Source organism: Sciurus vulgaris (genome assembly GCF_902686455.1).
Source record: "Sciurus vulgaris genome assembly, chromosome: X".
NCBI classification, from domain to species: Eukaryota; Metazoa; Chordata; class Mammalia; order Rodentia; family Sciuridae; genus Sciurus; species Sciurus vulgaris.
This window is the reverse complement of record NC_136471.1, coordinates 7289766-7312959: the sequence shown is the minus strand read 5'-3', so window position 1 is coordinate 7312959 and position 23194 is coordinate 7289766.

Below are 23194 nucleotides of genomic sequence, written 5' to 3'. Positions count from 1 at the left end.
AGCTAAACCTGGTTTAATTCCTCTGCATTTAATCATATTTTAAAATCATTATACTTTGATATGTTGCTCTCACTGAAAAATAAAAAATAGATATTTTACATGTTCCTATCATATAAATTGAACTAGCCTAACTTCTAGAGGAAAACTTATTGCAAAGTTCTGGGAAATTCCTCACTGTCATCCCAATGTATACATAAATTCTCATCTAATTCTATAAAATATTTCCTGAAGTGACGTGTCTTGGTTTACCTTTCTATAAATCACCTTCTCTTTGGCACTGCTGCAGTAGGAGAAGTATCATAGACTTCCCTTTATCAGGAATGATAACATCTTCCAATTTGAGAGCTAAGTGGAAGAATCAGTCCCTGTTCTGAAATAATTTCCTCTATGATTAAACTGTATAATAATCATTTTAATCCCTTTCCCTATCAAATAGCAGTAAATGTAACTCAACTCTTTCTGTATACAGCACTAATCATTGTTGCCTTGTTTTTATACTTTTAGTCTTTTATGTTCAATTAAAAGCACATTATACTGAACTTGACCATGTGTCCACAGCCCACCTTTTAAGATACTAAAAGACCAAAAAACCCCAGAAGTACTTATACTAAATTCTATTCCCTGCGCATGTTACTACTCTTTGCCTGTGATCAAGTGTTCCATTTACTGCTATTCTTGTTCTGCATAATATAAGGGAGCAAGACAAATTTATATTTGAGCCTATATTCATCACCTGAGCAAATAGTTTAACTTCTACAAGCTCAGTTTCTTTGTATGTGCAATGAAAGTCATTAATGGTACCACTCTGTAAGGTTACTAGGAAATACAGAGCAAGACTATACATTAAATTCTTAGCAAATAGACTCTCAATAGCGATACTTGGTGTTTTAGGGTGTCAATACGTAGCACTCTAGTTCTCATATGCAATTACTGAAACAATAATCAAAAGAAACCAGGAAGTCAATTATAGGCAACAAAAGTTATCTTGGGTGCAGTGGCACACACTTGTAATCCCAGCGATTTGGGAGGCTGACACAGGAGGATTGCAAGTTTGAGACTAGCCTCAGCAAATTAGCAAGGTCATAAACAACTTAGGGAGACTCTATCCTAAAATATTTTTTTAAAAGACTAGGGATGTGACTCAGTGGTTAAGCACCCTGGGCTCAATAGCCAGTACCAAAAATAATCCCCTTATTACAAACAATATTTATTATTGAAGAATGTGGCTTGGTCTTTGAGAAAAGAATACTTAACTTCTTATTACTAAGCTTTACAATTAGGCAGACTTACCCAACCAGTACTAGGTAGCACTGGATAATCATATAAAGTATGATATTAAAGTATGACATAAAATTTATGTCATGGAATAACATGAAAATATCTACCATCTGTATAATTAGCCTGACTCCCAATAAGAGAATGAAAAACATACACTTCTTATCCCAGTAATTTATGAATAAATCAAGTTATCCCACCTTCCTTAAGGGAAAGTGAATGAGAAGGTGAAAAGATGCCCTTTTTCCTTCAAGTTCCAGGTCATATGTTAACATTTTACTAAATCATTGCAGATTCTTATACTCTGAAATGATTTTTATCGTCCCTGAATCTTCATTGGTCACTGTGTGTGTCTCTCTTAAAGTAAAGACCACATTATTCAAAAAATGTTCACTATTTTCAATATCTATATATTTTTAGGCTTTTGATCATTAATTTATACAACATTTATGACTCACAATGTAGTAAGCAGCATGCAAAGTGTTGGAAATGATAAACAAAGCACAGTTTCAGTCCTCTTGGAGTTTAAAAACTGGTGAAGGAGATAGACAATTATTTCATTGAGGGCGTAGTCTGTATCTTTCTCTTCTATGTATCTCCTTTACTCCTAATATTTTTGCAATAAAATTTAATGGAAGAAATGATCAGAAATTTAAGATAAATTTCATTATTCCAATACACAAAAATTTGCTATTTGAAGTGTCATATTTGAAATTAATAAAATGCTTGTTCAATTCACACTTGAAGTATTTGAACTATCAGTGATCATGATATTCATGCAAACATGTCCATATACAAAACATGAAATACTAATAAACATAACTAATTTTAATTAATATAAAGACATTTATACCCTCACAAATCATTTGATGAAATGATCCCAGAAAAAGCTGGCACACGCATGGGTAAAAGATGTCGATATCTAAATAGGTCAATATGTTATTGAAGAAACAACTGTCTTATGTAACTGGCAGGTGAGTCTAATGATTTGAGAAATTTCATAATTCACAACTTGCCAAATAAATATATAAGGTAATTGTTGAAGTAAAAATCATGTCCAGTGCTGTAAAATGTTAGGATAGATATCATGCAATCTAAAAATACAATTCAAGTTCATTTATTTTTACAATAGACATAATCTTGACCACTCAGACTGTACAGTGCAGATGATAAGGTTGTAGATCTTATTACAATATCTTCTCCTGGGCTCCAGCTCCTACATTTAATATGGGACTCTGTTATAAAATTCCTGATAAAACTAGTATGTAAAGAAACTCTAAGGCAATGCCTAACAAAATTAAATATATGTTGAAATGTCATGGAATATTTAAAATATACCAACAATTAGACCCCATCCCTTGAAAATGATATTTAATTGATATGTCTTCAGTATTAGGATTTTTAGATATTTTCTCATTATGTTAAGTAAAATAAGTCACATAGAGCTAAACTGCATGATCTTAATCACATATAAAATCTGAAAATAGACAAAATCCCTTGGATACTATAGTTCAACTGCCAGGATTAATGAGTGAATTTGGAAAGACCACAGGATATGAGAACTATAATATTAAAAATCATTTGCTTTTGTATGTACCAGCACCAAATATTTGGAAAATAATGTTCCTAAATAATCATTTAAAATAGCATCAAAATTAAAATACTTAGGAATTATTACAATAAAATACATCCAAGAATTCCACAATGAAAATCAAAATACAATTGAAGACATTTGAAAATTCTAAGTGAATACGAAGATTTATATTGTTCATAAATTATATGTCTCAAGGCTCAATATCATTAGAATGGAATTTCTCCCCAAGCTTATTTGTAGTTTCAGTGCTCCCAATCAAAATTCCAGAAATTTAATTTTTTGTTTCTTTTTTGCAGAAATTGGCAAATTATGCTACGATTCATATGAATATGTGAAGGACCTAGAATAGCTAAAGGATTGTTTTTAAAGAGTCAAGTTAGAAGGATTCCCCCTACTAATTTTCTGACATTATAAAACTGTACTAATAGAAATAATTTGGATTGGGGAAAGCATAGAGACAAATGGAACTGAGAAGACAATCTAGAAATAAATTCACCTATATACGACCAAGTCAAGTTTTACAAAGGTCAAAAGGCAATTCACTGTGGAAAGCGACATCTTAACAAGTATGTTCAAACAAGATGAATGCATGGGGGTGGGGGGAATTCAATCCTATATTACATCATATACAAAACTTAACTTGAAACTGTAAAATTTCTAGAAGAAAGCATAGAAGAAAGATCTTTTATACCTTAAGTAAGAGTTTTCTTATAAAGGGCACAAAAACTAACCACAAAAATAAACATGTGATATACTGGACTTGATAACAATTTAACAATGTACTTTGAAATACACTGTTTAAATCCAAAGGAAAAAATAAAGGTAAGGCATCGAGTGAGAAAAAATATTAACAATGTGTATATCAATGAACTACTATCCAGAACATAAAAAAATTTATAATTCAATAATCAGAGGAAAATAACCCATGAAAAAGGGGCTACATTCTTTTTTCCAATTGAGCAAACACTTCAAGAAACTTTACCCTAGAAAGCACATGATAGCAAATAGAAAATAATATTTAAAAATATTAATACAAGAAAATATAGTACTATTTGAAGAGGAGCAATTTTCATTGGAAAATGTCTTGAATGATAAAATATTAAATGTGCTTTTTCAGAAGAGAATACTTTATTTCCTGTAGAATTTTAATTTTTCCTACAAAAATATGTGCAGCTGTGCATTTGGGAGGGATTAAACTTGCAGTTCAATTGACTGATGAAAGATTAATGAATCGAGTATAAAAATTAAAAGGAGGTAAAAAAGAATGGTTAGAGTACTGAGAAATCCAAGAAACGTTCTCTATTATTTGTCAACTGTTCTTTAAGGGACAACAGAGGTCACTGAATAGAGTTCAAAGACAGCTTAAATCCTTGCTCTGACACTATTTCTATGACCCTCTAAAAAACATTTAACCCATCTCCACCTATTTACTTCATCTCTAAAATATTGTTATCCCTCTGACCTATCACCCAAAGTTATTCCGAGAACCGAATAGATAAGACTTATAAATATATTGCTAATTACAAATTGTGTCAAACTGTGAATTAATCCAGTGACTCAACATAAGGGTATTATAATTTTAACAGCTAACATTATATATTCTAAATATCTGACTCTGGGGCAAGATCACTAAATATACTACATTTCTAAGTAGATTTTGAAAATGGACTCCTGGTAGATTCTAAAATGCCTTTCCTGCCTCTGCTCTTTGTCTTTGACCTTGTCCCCACTTCCCTGACTTTAAGAAAGGGAAAAGGTTACTCTTCCTTATTTAGAGCAGAAACCAGTTAAATGTGCCTTTTTTCCTTAATTTTTTAGAGTTGTAATAGGACTCAGTATAGCTTAACTTTCTATTGCTACTCTAACAAATTAGTTTAAAGTGACATCTACCTATTTTATCACAATTCTGTAGAAATGCAACACGAGTCTCACTGAAGTAAAATCAAGCTATCAACAGACAACTGAGTTTATTGAGTCTAGGAGAAAAATTCTGCTTCCAAGCTCTTTGAGCTGTTGGCACAGTGTCAGTCTTTGTGTTTATAGAACTGGATTCCCAATCCAATGCTGGCTGTTGGCCAGAGGTCATTCTTAGCTTGTAAAAGCCAACACATTCCTTAGCTTGTAACTCCCCTCCATATTTGTATTAAGTATTTATAATATATTTGTATTATATACTTATAATTTTTCCCACCAACTGGAACATTATTTAATGTAATTCTTCATATGTTTGAATGAAAATTTCAATATTGCATAAGCAACAGTGACAACACACATTCCAATTCTTTCATTTATTAAATCCATGCAAATCACCTTTTTTGTATGTATAAGAGGCTACCTACCTGAAAAGAAAACACAATAAAGACTAGGTCAAAGGACAGCAAATTAGCAATTCTCCATGGAAAAAGAGTGTGGAGGTGACTTTAAAAATGAAAAGTAGAATTACCATATGGATCCAGTAATCAATCACTTTTGCTCACACATCCAAAATAACAGAAATCAGGAACTCAAAGAGATAGCCAAAATCAGGAAAGAACCCAAATGTCCTTTCATGAGTCAAAGGATAAAGAAAAGTGATATATTTGTGACACCCACATACTGGAATGTGTTTCAGTTCATCTAAAGAAGGACATCCTGTCATTTGAAAAACATAGGTGAATCTGAAGGATATTTTTCTAAGTGAAATGAGCCAGTCACAGAAAGACAAATGCTATGTGATTGCACTTATAGGAAATATCTGTAATAGTTAAACTTACAGGAATATAGATGAGAATGGAGACTGCCAGGGACTGGGAGGAGGGAAACATGGAGATCTGTTGTTTAAGTGTCAGTTATGAAAGATGAATAAATTCTGGAGATCTGGTGTACAACACTGTGCCTATAATTAGTAATAATGTATTCTGCACTTTAAAATGTATTATGTATTAAGAGGGTAGATCTCATGTTAAATGCTCTCATTTTGAGGAATAAAAAAGTTTAAAGAAAGAGTGGGTCAGTTCTCCCAGATAATTGATGTTAGCCTATTTTATTAGTTTGCAATTATTTGTAGGTTCCTAAAATATTTACTCAAAAAAGTAAAGTCAAAGTATATTTTGACTTAGACTTTCACTTTTAATGGGAAAAGCAGAGGACTTCTAGTTTCTTTTGATCCAAGATTAATTTTTAAGATGAACTCCATGTGTGTGCAAGTCATAACTTGAGAAAGAAGCTAAAAGAAAATTTAGGAAACAAAAAGATTAGCTTCTTTTCTGGCATAAAAGGAACAGAGCTCATAGAATACTCTGAAGGAGCTCCTCAGGCCCAAGCCTAGAACCCTGAATATTTATTAGTAACAGTGAAATTGCTCTCCTGGAGACTAAATTAATATGATTAATACATCTGATCAAACTATAAATCCCAAAGATTATATGCATATTAACAGCAAGTCTGATGTAACCAGAAAAATTATATATCTCAGAAATGATAAAATAGGCTAAGTATATGTGCTTCATTTGTATAATGAAATGGAAAATTCAAGAGGAAGGATACTTCGTATAATCCAAAAGCAAGGAAGACTTTCCATGAAGATACTGAGGAAGTAAAATTTGCATGGTTGGTACTTTTTTTTTTTTAATTGTAAACAAATGGGATACATGTTGTTTCTCTGTACATGGAGTCAAGGCATACCATTTGTGTAATCATAAATTTACATAAGGTAATGTTGTTTGACTCATTCTGTTATTTTTTCCCGTTCTCCCACCCCTCCCACCCCTCTTTTCCTTCTATACAGTCCTTCCTTCCTCCATTCTTACCACCCTCCTTAACCCTAACCCTAAACCTAACCCTAATCCTAACGCTAACCCCTCCCACCCCCCATTATATGTCCTCATCCGCTTATCAGCGAGATCATTCGTCCTTTAGTTTTTTGAGATTGGCTTATCTCACTTAGCATGATATCCTCCAATTTCATCCATTTGCCTGCAAATTCCATAATTTTATCATTCTTCATGGTGGAGTAATATTCCATTGTATATATATGCCACAGTTTCTTTATCCATTCATCAATTGAAGGACATCTAGGTTGGTTCCACAATCTGGCTATGGTGAATTGAGCAGCAATGAACATTGATGAGTCTGTATCTCTGTAGTATGCTGATTTTAAGTCGTTTGGGTATAGGCCAAGGAGTGGGATAGCTGGGTCAAATGGTGGTTCCATTCCAAGCTTTCTGAGGAATCTCCATACTGCTTGGTTGGTACTCTTTAAAGTGTATTTTATGGAGCACCTTGTTAATTTAGAGTTAAAATTTCAGACCTATGAAAGTTTGTTCCTGGGTATTTAAACTTCTATTATCATTAAGAGAAACTCTGGTTTTTCTGTATTTGTAAATCAAGACATTTAATCTATAAAAATGTTACTTTCTGTTGAACTACATATATATAGTTCAATTTTCATTATGCTACTTTAAATGATCCTGAATGATTTATGAAAGATTCCATAAAAATATTTCTACAAGTATGTGTATGTGAAGCAAAGGAGAAAAGGAAAGCATAGAATTATAGGAAAACCTGACCTGTGAGTCTTTTGCACCGTTTTTATAATATATACTTGTTGATAAAACAACCCTTTTAACCACGACTTTAGAAAGTATTAGATTAGAACACTACATCATTATTATCATATTTTATTTGTGGCTATAGTATCAACTTTTAAAAATACCCAATCTTACATATTTCTGTTCCATCTTTTTTAGTACTTATTTAGAATTATTAATTAATTTGTATTTCTTTGCTATTTCAAAACTCAGATCCTTTTATTTAGTTATCTCACAATTTATTCTATTGGTATTTCTTTTTTTATAGATGGACAAAATACGTTTATTTTATTTATATATTTTCATGTGGTGCTGAGGATTAAACTCAATACCTCACACGTGTAAAGCAAGCACTCCACCACTGAGTCATAACTCCAGCCCTGGTATTTCAATTTAATGAATTGCTCAGGTATTTTTTTCAATCCTTAATTCTTAGTTTATTCATGTTTTCCATAGCTTCTTAAATGGAATGTTTTATTTTCAAGCCTTCTTGTATAAAAATAAGAACATTTAAATCTATTGATTTTTCTCTACAAAATTTGTCACAATCTTGTTGGTTTTTAAAATGCAGTGTGATTAACACTTCTGGTTTTTTATGAAATCAAAATTGAAGCTTCGGTTATTGCTTTATTCTTAGAATTACATAAAATATGTTTCAAAATTTCCAAATGACATTGTTTCTTTTTTGCTGATTTTTTTTTCTTAGAGGATTCATTACAAGTTGCATTTTCTCTATAGGTTCTGTATAATTTATGATTATTTAGTGTGTGCATTCATTTTTATGTTATTATTCTGCTATTAGGGGGAAAGCATGTGTCCTTTTATTGTATTTCTAAATACTTTCCATTAGTATGTAGGAAAACCATTGTTATTTTATATTAACTTTATAATGAACCAACATACAAAATTCTGTCTCCAGGGGTTTTTTCAGTTTGGTTTATATTTTGGAATCTTCTTTTTCTTTTTAAAAATTTTTTCTTTATTTAAATTACATATTTTACCTAACACATAAAAATAGAAAAATTTCACATATTAATTTGCCACCATGTAAAATTTTGGTATATATATTCAATGCATGATGCTCAAATAAGGTTAAATACATATATCACCTTTATATTGAGAACTGTCAAAATCTTTGTATCTTGCTTTTTAAAATGTACAGTACATTATTGTTTCCATCATCATTCTACTGTGTATATCATAACTTCTTCCTCCTATCAAATTATAACATAGCACACATCAATCAACTTTTACCCATCCCTCCCTCCCACCCCTTTCTGTCCCCAGTCTCCAATAATTACCATTCTATTCTCAACTTTTGTGAGATAAACCTTTGTAGATTTTATATATGAGTAAGATCATGTGGTATTTGTCTTTCTGTGTGTGATTTAATTCACTTATAATGATCAATGGTTCCATACACATCGTTGTAAATGGCAGGATTTCATTATTTTGTATGGATGAATAGTATTCTATGATGTCTCTATACCACATTTTCTTTATCCATTCATCATTTAATGGGAACATACATTATTTCCCTTTCTTAGCTCTTGTGAGTTGTGCTACAGTTAACATGGTATGGGTTTCTATATACCTAATACAAACTACTAATATCTGTACACAGTGATTATTTTCTGTTCTCTTTTCTAATATGTTCACCTTTTATTTATTCTTTTGTCAATTTGCTATTCAATTTACTAGCAGTTTTAGATCTTTTCGTTACCATCATGTCTCATTTCTGATGTTAATAAGAACATTTCTAGTATTTCACAAATGAGCACATTAAGGTTATGCCACCAAGAATTTAAAAAAAAAAATTTTTAAACTCTGGATTGCTTCAGTCAGATGGAATAACACTGGAAAGGTCTTAAGTTAGGAAATAACTTGGAACTGTTATTTAAGAAACAACAAATACTGAAAAGGAAAACATTCAAAAGGCTCATCATGGTGAACTGGCACAGTGGAGGAGCGATAGCAGATGAGGTCAGAGTGACAAGTAAGGGCAAAACTTCAGTTTTGCTCTCTTAAGTATAGGACCTGATGTTTGCAACTGGCCCTATTCACTGACCCTAAATAGGGAGTCAAAAGGTTAGAAGAGTCTACTCCAGGAAACTGGTATATAAATTAAGCCCTGGGGGGAAACAGAATAGGCCATTTCTTTGTTGCCTTTGAAGCTTTCAGTAAGTTAGGAGAGCGCTTCCTTTATAGAACTCAAATTACTTTGCCCATGTTAGAAACTCACAAGGACAGCATCCAGTGCTGTCCAGATCAAGAATATCCTAGAGTTGATGTTGGAGACTCCTTTACAGTACTTTTAGTACTTCAGTGATTGACTAAAATCTTACAAAATAACCAATGATCTGCTCTTCTCCAGGTCTTGTAGCCCTGAGGTTGCATTCACTAACTTTCCAGGCATATACATCATTCAAAGACTTGTGGGCTGCATTGAACTTCTCTCAATCTTTTATGTTCTGTATTGTATCTTGAAAAAAATAATTAATGTAACTATGTGTGTATATCATTCTCCAGATTCTATACTTGATATTTTTGCTGTATTTTCTATTCTCTTTTATGTTTGACTGGGACTGAAGGGAAGAGAAATGTTAAACATGTTTATTTGGTCTATTATTTCAATGTAAAAGTCTGAAGAGCATCATCATTTTAACTTTATCATGAATAACAAAAAATATAATACTCTTGATTCACAGTAAAATAGAATAAATCAGAAACAAGAGGTAGAAATTGAGAAAAAACCAGCAGATTAAAGGTACAGATTATCTGAGGTAAGCAATAGACCGGGTACATTGTAAATGCCATAAAATAAGTTAAAATTGCCCAAGATATAGTATTAGTCGAAGCTGCAAAAACTGAATTAGTCATGGGAAATTAAGTATTTATGATAGCTTTGAAAAAACTATTCTAATGTAAATGAATATTATAGCCATGGAATGAAAACACACACACACACACACACACACACACACACACACACACACACTCCAATGCCAAACCTTTCACCTGTTTGGAGCAGCACACTTTTCTGGCTGAACACACAGCTTTGAGTATGCACATGAGCATAAGAAAGACAACTGAAATCCATTCACCAAGCCATTATCAGTATCCTTGTCTGTTACATCTATTACGTGGTTATCTTCATGATGAATAGCCATGTTAGAGTAAATTATAGGTGGATAGCAGCAAAAAGACAGTTAAATAGATATAGTCCCTCATTTATTTTCTATTCTGTTGCCTAGACAACCATTCCTTAGAATTCTAATGTAACATGTTTGCTGTTGTCACATAGCCTTCTAAACAAGGGGAAATGAAAAACTAAAGAATTGCAAAAAACAGTTGAGATTATATTTAAAATAAAAATATATGACTTTTTCTATGGTAAGTGGAAAACTTCTAAAATAAATATTGGTTAAGTGAGTCATCAATTATAGATATGTCAACTCACATTCAATTTTCATTTTAAAAACAATACATCTTTATTTAATCATTCTTTCGAATTTATTTTTGATTCATACATAATAACTTAGTTCAGAGTTTTAAAAATCACATTCAGTTTTCTAGGCTTGCTGTATCAAATATATATGAAACTTTCATTTTTTTATGAAAAAGCCAGAGAAACATACAATGTTAGATATACCATTGTTTTAAATGTGTATAAATTTAACTTTGAGTATATAAGCTGGTCCACACAATTGATTTGTAACATTTCTTCTTTAATTGTCCAACATTTTCATTATCCTATGGTGTACCCCATTTCAATGATCTTTACTAAAATCATATCATTCTGTCTGCCTAGAATTTTTTTTTTTTTTTGCCTAGAATTTTTTTAAGTTCATGTCTTAACTTGGCTCTTTCTCATGTGTCCTTCAAACTTCAGACTTCATGTCCCTTCCTTAGGAAATGTTTCAGTGACTTCCAGGTAGACATTAATCTGTTATAAAACATTTTTACATAGTATCACTCATTGCCATTTCATATATATTTGTTTCATCTTTTCCTTTAAGTCTGTTTCTAAAACTAAATAGTAAGTTATATGTAGACAGGGACAATGTCTGCTTAAACTCACCATTGAATCCTCAGAGACTAATAAATATTATGGCATAGAGTAGCAAGAATGAAATAAATATTTGATGAATAAATAAATGAATGATCATAGAAATGATTGAAATAAATGTATATACATACATACCTATATACATATTCAAATATGTATATATAAATCCCTTGAGGTTTATGTTTTGGTGGGATGCCATCAATTTTAAACTTTCTGTAACAGTGAAGGAAATGACTAGAGTCTGAAAAGTGACTTTAAAGAATGGGAGAAAATTTTTGCCAGCTATTCCTCAAATAGGGGATTGATATTCAGATTATATAAAAAAAACTCAAAAATCACCTAAAAAATAACCCAATTAATTAATGGGCAAAAAAACTAAACAGATATTTCCCAAACTAAGAAATACAACTGGCTCACCAAATTGTGAAAAAAATGTTCAACATCCTTAGTATTCAGGGAAATGCAAATTGAGACTACATTGAGATTTCATTTCACTCTAGTTAGAATAGCAATCATCAAGAATACAAATAATAAAAATGCTGGTGAGGATGTGGGAAAAAGGTATACTCATGTATTGTAGTTGGGATTGCTAAACTGTATAACCACTCTGGAAAGCAGTACAGAGATTCCTCAAAGCATTAGGAATGGAACCACTATGTGACCAGGCTGTCCCACTCCTTGGTATATATTCGAAAGAATTAAAATCAGCATACAACAGTAGAACATGCTTGCCAAAGTTCACAACAGCACAATTCACAAGAGGCAAGTTATGGAAACATCCCAGGTGTCCATAGATAGATGAATGGGTAAAAAAATGAGGTACATATACATACAATGGAATTTTATTCAGTCATAAAGAATTATTATTGCATTTCTCAATAAATAGATGGAACTGAAGAATATCATTGTAAGTGAAATAAGCCAGACTGAGAAAATGAAGGGTTGAATGTTTTCTCTCATATGCAGAAGTTAGAGGTAAGTAAGGGAAAAGGGGGGGATCTTAAGAAAACAGAAGAAAGATCAGTAGAATAGAGGGAGGACATTGATAGGGAGGGAAAAGGAATGGGGAAATGTAGGAACTGTGTAATACAATTGATCAAATTATGCAATGTACATGTATAAATGCATGCATAGTGAAATTCCATCTTTATGTATACCTATTGAAGGGTTATGGAAAATAATATTCCTGCAAGACAGTACCCCAGAAATACAGAGGGACAGTGTGGCTCAGGAGGAGGGAGGGGAAACTGGCCAAACATCGAACCTCTCCCAATGCACCCTTTCCAAATAACAATGGGCCCTAAAGGAAAGGGGCAAATACTGAATGCTGGACCCTGAACTTTGACCTTCCCCCATTGCAAATTAGTCCTAAATGGAGGCACAGCAAGTATTGAAACTCTGGGAAACAAGGGATGCCAGAGAAAGAAAGGCAATGGGCAAGATTTGAGTACTCATCCCTCAGAATCTGAACTCTTATCTCCCCAGACAACAATGAGTTTCAACCTTTTTACAGCTACCCTCCTAAGTTAAAGTTTTAACCTGTACAACTAGCCCCTGACTGTCCAAACTGCACGTACATGGCTTCCAATGATTACATCATTATACCCTATAAAACCAAAATCCCCTCTGTAGCTGACGGTCATTTTCCCATCCAGAAAATGGGGCCCAATGGGGCCCCAGTCCTCGAAGGAATAAAGACTTCTCTGAATCCCTTGAGGTCTGCTTCCTGTCTTTTTGCACTTACACCTATAAAGTGCCAATTAAAAAAACAATAAATAAATAAAAGGAAGAGTAAGATAAGGGAAACAGGAGAAGGAAAGAAGAGAGGGAAAGGGGAAGTACTGGCAACTGAAAGGGGGGCAAATTAAATTCCATAAATGTATGAATATGTCAAAATGAACTGCATCATTATGTATAGCCATAATGCAATAATAAAAGTATAAATAAATCAGAACATCTGCTTCAGTAAAAAAATGTAGAGAATTGCCCATTCCCAAATAGAAATTTGCCCTTGTATTTATATCCTCTAACATTGTGACAAGAAACAGTTTTACAAAAGCAAATTTTTATTTTTTTCTTAGTCTATTAAACACAAATCCTTACATCTAATAAAAGTTTGGCATTTAATACACAGAATTTATTTAATTTATTTAAATCAATATGTAATTTTTAGATTAGAAAGGGTGGACTCCTTTGGAAACTTTCAGTTTTCAGAGAAGAGAACATTTCATTATATAGAAATTAGTATTAATAAAGTCAGATGCATTTAGGAAAGGAAGGGAGGAATGCAGATACCTACATATTTAAAATTATTTAATTGCACAATCCTAAATATTTGCATACTTCTATGTTCAGGAACATAAGAATTTCATTTGTTATCATTCCATTAAATAGGAGCTCGTTTGAAGTTTTTGATGCAATTGCAGAGTCTCTCAAATGTACACTTTAACCCTTGCTAATAGTACTGCTTCTTAGGACAGGATAAGGGAATACCCTTTTAATATTGACTTATAATATGAAAAATAATCATTTCTTTACCTGTGGTAAACAATTGAAATGGTTCTTGTGGCTGTGATTATTATTAATATTACATTGTTAAAACTGAGCTACCACCTAATGTGCACAATGGCTAATTAAACTCAACCCACTCAGAAATATAGCAAGAACATTTCTACTCCATACCCCATTTCCTTCTCCAATCCAGGCAAACTTCCATAAATCACATAAATCATATTAGATGCTTTAACATGAAATTAAAGGATTTGAGAATTATACTGCATTAGAATAACACTGAGGCAAAAAATAAATGTTGAAATTTAATATTAGTTAGGGACATTTACCTGCTCAGAAGCTGCAGAGTCCACAATGGCATCTTCAGACTGGAGAACTGGAGGAACCTGTGCTTACTCACCCTAAGGATCTGAATCCTCAGAAGAAGAATCCCCCAAGAAGAATGGAGCTTCTATCCTTTGCACTAGTTTCCTCCTTCTCCCCACTTTTGCTTTTCCCAGGCCTCCAGTCTATAGTACTGTGCCACCCACATTCAGGGCAGGTCTCCCCACTCCATTTGCTGTCCCAGATACCAATCATTTATGGAAACACCTCATTCACACACTTAGAAGTCTTTTAATCTTATGTATCTCTTAATCAAGGTGACAATCGAGATTAACCATCACAAATTCCATTGGACAAAATCTCTTAGCTAGATGTAAAAAGAACAAGGGCCTGAGAGTAGGTGCAAGTCTTTAAACTTCTATGTTGTCATTAAAATATGAAAGAATATCAAATAAAATTTATTAGTGGATTAAGGTTCAAATCTAAACATATCTCTGTGTTTCCTATATAAATGTATGAAATGGAACAATAAATATAGTTACATGCAAATTATATATACATTAAAAATTTTACTTATAGATTTCTCTGAAAAATCTTTAAAAAATCTCCAAGTTTGGATGGGTTCACTGGTGAACTCTATCCAATACTTATTTAAGAAATAATACCAATTTGACAAACTCTTCTAGGAAATTGAAAGGAAAGGAAAAGTCCCTAACTCATTCTGTGAGGCAAGTAGATAGATATGATAAATAATAAAAGATATTTCACTATCTTTATAGACCAATACTCCTAATGAAGTAGATGCAAAACTCTAAAAATTTTTAGCAAATCAATTCAGCAATATATTAAAAGAATAAACTGTCACAACCAAAGGGCTTCATCCCAAGAATACAAATTTGATTTAACAGTAATGTAGCTAACAATAAATATAATTCACTACATTAACAGAGTAGAAAACCAAACCATGACATCTCAATAGCTGCATATAAAGCATCTGACAAAATTCAACATCAATTTTTGAAATAACAATCACTGCACACTGTGAATTGAAGAGAACTTTCCCACCCAGATGAAGAAAATATATTAAAAACTACAAATAACATTATATTTAATGGTAAAAGACTGAATGCTTTCTCCCAAAGTTCACTTAGAAGACAAGGATGTCTTCTCTTTCTACTTCTACTTGACATGTTCTAGTAGTTCTGCATAGTTTAATAATATAAAATAAAGACATACAGTATGGAAAGAAGTAAAATTATCTTTAATCACAGATGAAATTATATGATTATCTTTGCACAAAATCCTATAGATTCTTCAAAAGTGCTATTAGAAACTATAATTTAATTCAAGTTTATAAGATAATTACTATATAAAATAATCAATATGATTAATGTACAAAATTTCCTGTAATGAATATGCTTCCGCTAATCCACAGTATATAGTCAATATCTTTCTGTATAAATTCAATATTTAAATTTGAATATTTTGTAATTTAGTAACTGAAATTTTTTAACCTTATAGTGTGATTAACAAATACATATTGTTTTGTTCTTAGGGTGTAAAAAATGATGCTTTAAAATTTTTATAATTACCATTCATTACAGCACCAAGTGTAGGAAGTGCACTGAGATAAAGTTAACAAAAGATATTTAAATCATGTAAAATTAAAACTGCAATAGACAACCAAGAGAAATGAAAGAAGATTTAAGCAGATATAATGTAATCATAGAATGGAATATACAACATGGCTAAAATTTTATTTCTCCCTAAATTGAGCTAAATATTCAATATAAAATACTAGTAGTCAAAATCCTACCAAAATATTTGTATAAATTAACAAGGTAAATCTAATATTTACCCAGGAATGCAAAAGAGATTCCATGACAAAATTTTGAAAGAGAATAAATTTGGCATACTTACACTATTTGACTTCAAGTGTCATTATAAAAGTAGAGGACTCAAAAGACATTGTAATTTTGGCAAAATGTTAGGTAGATCAATGGAAGAGATTAAAAGAGTCCAGAAATAGAACCATACATAATCTTTTTAAAAATATTTTTTGATGTTGATGGACCTTTATTTTATTCATTTATTTATATGTGGTGCTGAGAATTGAACCCAGTGCCCCATATATGCGAGGCAAGTGTTTCACCACTGAGCCATATCTCAGCCCCCATACATAATCTTTTGACTTTTAATAAAGTTAATGATGAAAATAAATGGGTAAAGATTTTTTTAACATGTGGTGCAGAAACAATTGAATAGTCATATGCAAATATGAATTAATATCTACTCTTATTATAATATAAAAATAATCTCAAAATGGATTATAGATTTAAATGTAAGCTAAAACTGTATAACTCCTAAATAACTATATAACAGAGAGTATAGATAAAATTTTAGGATGCTTGGGCTTGTCAAATATTCAGTATGATATAATTTTATAAAAATGAAAAGAGAATGTTAGTAAATAAGTCAAAATTAAATGAAATACTTAAACTAAGAAATTAAAAGGAAAGCCATGTAGTGAGATAAAATACTTGCAAACACATATGCAACAAAGAACTTTCATCTAGAAACTATGAAGAATTAATGAAGTTAACTAGAAATAAAATAACAAAAATGGAAAAGAGAAGTAAATACTTCATAAATGGTGAATAAGTGTGTGAAAATTGCTAAAATTAGAAATACCAACTATAATAAGTGTTTATAAGAATGTGAAGCAACTAAAATTGTCATATAATATTCAGGAGGATGTAACATGCTACAACATTTGAAAACAATTTGGTAGGACCTGTATTAACCATATAATCCATTCAACTCCAAGCTATTTATCCAAGAGAAATGGAAGAATGACTGAATCAAAAACTGGTGTACTGATATTGATATGTTTTATTTGTAGTAGATCAAAACTGGGACCATCACAAATGTTCATCAATAGGTGAATGAATAAATACCTTGTGGTATATCCATGCTATGAAACACTATTCAGTAACAAAAAGAACACAAACGTGAACGGAACCTCAAAATTTTAATATGAAAGGGTCCAGACAAAAAAGGTATACTTGATTCCATTTATATAAATTTCTGGAAATAAAAACTAATATATACTGGCAGAAAGCAAAAAAGTTTGCTGAGGTAAAAAAGGGAGTAGGTAAGGATGTCAAGGATTAAAAAGTAGCAGGAAAAATCATTTGATGACAAATTACATATTCATTATTTTCATTGTATACATATGTGAAAATGCTTCATGTTTTACACTTCAAATACGATCAGCTTATTGTAGTCAAATCTTAACAAAACTGTAAAAGTCATAAGCAATCAATAAAATTCTATATATACAAGCTAATAAAAGACAAAAAATTAACAGAATTCCACTTACAAGCAATTTGATGTCAGTCAAGTTATCTTATGTACCCTTCATATTATAATCTTTAAAATAAGGACAAAATAGTGCATCTCCACAATTTTTTCAGGTGTACTATATAAGATAAAGCATGTTGTGAAAGAGTAGAGACCCCATTATAAAAAGAAAAAGGTAGAGACACTCTAATATAAAACAAATATATCTGGTTGAGATTGACTAAACCAAAATGGGTGCAAATAAAATTTTTGAGTTGTGCTGACTGTGGTAAATACAAGAGCAGAAATATCCGAGATAAAATAATGTGGCCATGAGTTAAGGACATTGTGACCATTTCTGTGAAGCAACCCATCCCTCTGGAGGCCCCAGAAGCTGCCGGTTTCAGATATGGATAGTCTAGCTCCCCCGCCTAGCCCGCCCTACTTACCCACTAGGTGCAACCTGAAATAGATACACTGAAACTTGCTGTTTGTATCCCTTGGGGAAAAAAAAGACCCATATTGTAAGCCTGCCAAGATATTTTTGTGGTTTTCACTTCAAAAACCAACTTGCTGAAGTCACTGACCACTACTGCTCCACTTAGAGTGGTAGTCCTGACGGGTCAACCTGTTTTTTCCTTCCTCTCTCCCCAAAATAAACTTTTTCCTACTCTAGTCTCTGGTGGTCTCACTATGCGTGGATAACTGGACCCCATAACAATGTAAAAATAGATCCCAGTGCCAATTATATAATTCATACTCAATAAAGACTAGCAAGTATTTTTTCTTAGATTTTAATATGGCAAACATACATCTGTATGCAAAAATAGAATAAAGGAAGCAGTTCTGTTTCTTTACCACCTTTGGATTAGAATATTTTACAAAGTTTGGGAAACTCTAAGCTAACAATTAACTTAAGAAAGTCAGGATTAGTTATTACTCTGACCCTAGGGAAATTATTAGGAACAAATATTAATTATCCACAAATGGCAATATCCTTAAGTGAGAGCTCTTGGGTTTCCAGAACTCACTGCTAAACATAAGCTCAAAACTCATATTTACAAAATACAGGTGTAATCAAGCTACCATTAACAAGAGTCAGAAAAAAAACCAGAAAACCTTGTACATTTAGATTGAAGAAATTAAAAAGCAATAAAACACAGGAAAGATAGATCAAAGTCATATATCTTTGAACCAAAATGTCAGATGTCAATGGACAGGTTAACCAAATAAACAAACTGCAAGAGAATGAAGATGAATTTGAAATTACATAGGATGTCCATCATTCTCATCAGCATAAAAACATGCTATAAAAGATTTTACATGATAAAAAAATTAGAAAAAAGGAAATTAAAAGGGGATCTCCTGCAAATGAAGTGAGTTCAGTAGTATAGAGGTGAGGGACCAAAGAGGAGGGAGGAGGGCAGGGAAATGGAAAGAACTAGGGAACGCAGTTGACCAAACTATGTTATATGCATGTGTGAATATATTCCAATGCATTCCAATTTTATGTGTAGCTATAATGTCAATAAATGGAAGATCAGCAGAGTAGAAGAAGGGGAACAGGAAGAAGAAGGAGGAGAAGGAAAGGGGAGTACTGGGACTGAATGGAGCAAATTTATATTCCATACATGTATGATTGTCAAAATGAACCCCAATATCTTTCCTCATCATGTACAGTGTAATACTTCTAAAAAGTAAGTCAATATATATCAGTCATACTTTCATCTCCTTTCAATAATTTTACTCACAGTTTCATCTGCCTGCTTTCATCAGTTTTTTCATCACTGCAACCAAAAGCCTGCAAGAACAATTAGAGAGGAGGAAAAGTTTATTTGGTTCACTTGGTTTCAGAGGTCCCAGTCCACAGATGGCTGAATCCGTTGTTTTGGGTCCGAGGAGAGGCAGAACATCAAGGTGGAAGAGTGTGGCAGAGGAAAGCAGTTCAGTACCTCACATCTCTCCCTCGCTCACTGGCTCACCAGGGACAAGATATAAACCCTAAAGGCACGCCCCCAGTGACCCATCTCCTCCAGCAACGCCCTCCCTGCCTACAGTGATGACTCAGTTAATCCTTATCAGGAATTAACGCACTGATTAGGTCAAGGCTCTCACAACTCAATCATTTCGCTCTAAACTTTCTTCCATTGTCTCAGACTAGAGCTTTTTAGGGGCACCTCGTATCTAAACCGTAACATACCTGAACATTCTTCCCATAATTATCTACTTCCTTCCATCTTCCACATTCTGCAAATCTGATACGCTTTTTCTGTTTTCATTGTGGTAAAAAATATATATCATAAAATTTACCATTTTAACCCTTTAAGTTGTATAGTTGAATGGCATTAGGTACATTTACACTATTGTACAACTCTCACCACCATCCATCTACACAACTGTAGAAAATTCTATACTGACCAAACAATATCTTTCTCCCCCAGATTGCAGGAAGCCACTCTTCTATTTCTTTCTTCAAAGTTGACTCTTCCAGGTACTTTACAGAAGTGGAATCATGCAATAGTTGTCCTTTTGTGAGTGCTTTATTTCATTCAGCAGAATACCTTCAAGATTGATCCATGTTGTAGTAAGTCTCAGAATATCCTTTAAGGTTCAATGAAATTCCATTTTGTTTGTCTATTCACCCAGTTAATTCATACTTGTGTTGACCATTCTGTGTAACACAGTTAACACACACAGTCTTTCATTTTACTCACATATTGTTTTAATTTTATCAGAACACTTCTCATCCTGTCATTATATACTTAACATTTAGCTTTTCTGAAATAGAACACAACACTAAAAATGCATACCATGTAATATTGAGCCATTGGCATAAACATTAGTGTAATAACCACCCAAATCAAGACATAGAACCTTGCTGGTTTCATTACAAAATTTCAATCTGTCCCTTACAAAACACGAACCTACCCTCTTCCTTAAGCTAACAACCACACTGATTTTTATAAAAACATATTGTTTTATTTAGCTTTCACATATGAGGTTATTTCTATAAATAATTAAGTTTTGCATGTTTGATCTTTTTAAATCCAGTCACATGCTATGTATGCATTTGTGTTTGGTTTTCCTTTCAACATTATTTTTAGGATTTATCTGAATTGTTCTATGCAGCTCTAATCTAATCAATTGTATTACTATATATTATCTGATTCCATAAATACACTGAAGTTTATGTATTAATGTATAATTTATGAGCATTTGGATAATATACAGTTTGTAACATCTGTACAAATTCTTATAAATGTACCCAAAGTGTATGTGCCCACATTTCTCTAAGGGAATTACTCAGGGATAGAATTTGCAAACATTTGATGTACCTATTTTCAACTTTACTGGATAATATAAACTATTTTTCAAGGTGGGTTTACTAGTTTATACAATCCCACAAGCCATATATAAGAATACTCATCACTACATATTTTATAAACACCAGATTTTGTCTGAGTACAGATTTGAAACAAATTTAATAAGGATAAACTGAGAATCATGTAAAATTGCATTCTATATATATTATAGAAAATGTAACCTTCTCCTTACATATATAGCATATGTAATAATTGACCAGGCAATAAAGCATAAATTAGGTCTCAACAAGTTTCAAAGGTCCAGTATACATAGCACATTTTTGATCATAATGCAATGTGATTTCTTTGAGTTAAAGTTCTACTTATAAGGGTTAATAAAAACTCAAAGCATTAGGGAATTTTAAATATGAAAATACCTCATAGTTCAAAGAAGAAGTCATAATGAAAACTGAGAAATCTTGAGATTTGAATGAAATCACTACAGATCAAATAACATTATTACATTTTAGAACTTATGGAATGCAATGAAGCTAAAGCAAATATTCAAGGAGAAAATGTTGCCTTAAAGTAATTATGAGATAGAAAGTAAATGCTGAAAATTCATGAGCTAATTACCTAACTTAAGATTTGTATCAATCAAATCAACCCAAAGAGAGTAGAGGAAATATAAACAATGACAAAAATAATGATATGGAAAATAATGATTAAATAGGATTGAAAAAATCAACAACTATATTTTTGGAAAAACTAATGAAGTAGAATCTCTGTAATCAAGAACAGAACAGTATTGAAAATGTTAACAAGAACATAACTATAATATAGCAGTTATGGAAAAATAACAATTCGATATCATGTTTAACCTTAGGTCTATAACCATCAAACTTATATAAAGAAGCAGTTTTTTTGAAAAATATAATTCAACACTGACAATAAAAAAATAGAAGAATTAAAAGAATTGGTTCTTAAAAATTGTATACCACCTTTCTCTCTAGCATTCCTTCTCTCTCTCTCTTTCTCTCTCTCTCACACACACACACACACACACACACACACACACATATACACAAACTAAACACACATCAAGACTCAGGTAACTAGACATTCCAAAAACATTTGATTCTCAAAATGTATAACTTTTACAGCTAATCACAAAAGAAGGAACAATTTAATGATAGTAACATAAACTTAATGCCAAAACCTGACGAGGACAGCAGGGAGAGAAAAATCTCAGGTTAATCTCTCAAATATAAAAGCAAAATTCTTATCTAAATATAACTTATTAAACATAGCTTATTAAATCCATTAAACTAACATTAATTTTTAAAATTAAAATCCTAAACTAAATTAACTCACATACATGCTGGATGTATCCCAGAGAACAAGGAAAGTTTTACTATTAGAAAATCTGTTAATGTCATATCCTTCTTTAACACATAAATGGAGAAAACTTGAATAATAATCACACTTACATAAAATAGATAAGATTCTTCTCACCAGGTGCTTTACTGTTTAGATTCTTAATCTAACTCCATCATTATTATTAAATTTGGGCTAATTACTGTTAGTCACTTAGTAATGTAAAAATAATAGTTTATAAATTATGGACTGGAAAACTTTATAAACGATACTCACCTTAGTCTCATTAATAAAACCAATGTACTTGCCTTGTGAGCTATAAAAACAAAAGCATACACTTAAATTAAATATATCATTTTCTTGCTGACAAAATGATATTTTCACAGAACATCAAATTCTTTGTGATAAAAAAAATGGTTCTTTTTGTTCTTGGGGTTAAAGAGATTTAATAGAAGAAATGAAACATCTTTAAAAATATAAACATATATCTCCAAGTAAAATACACTTGATAAAGACAACACATTGTTGAAAAACTGATTAACACATATTTCCCACAAAACACAAAGCAGTGAGTGTACTAAGAATCAGCCTCCTGTTATTATATTTCCATCAACTGCTCTCTCTGTTCTTGTTCAGAACTTTAGTTGCTACATTATATATAAAATTGTGAATACACAAATAATCTAACTGAAAGGTATCACTCTGGATATTAGAAAAATGGATTTTATTCCTTAAAGTCGATTTGTAGATTTCTTGCTCAAATGAGAAAAAAAGTCATTGCTTTTAGGCCATTCTTCTAATTGGTGATATCATCTTTAAAACCAAACACTGC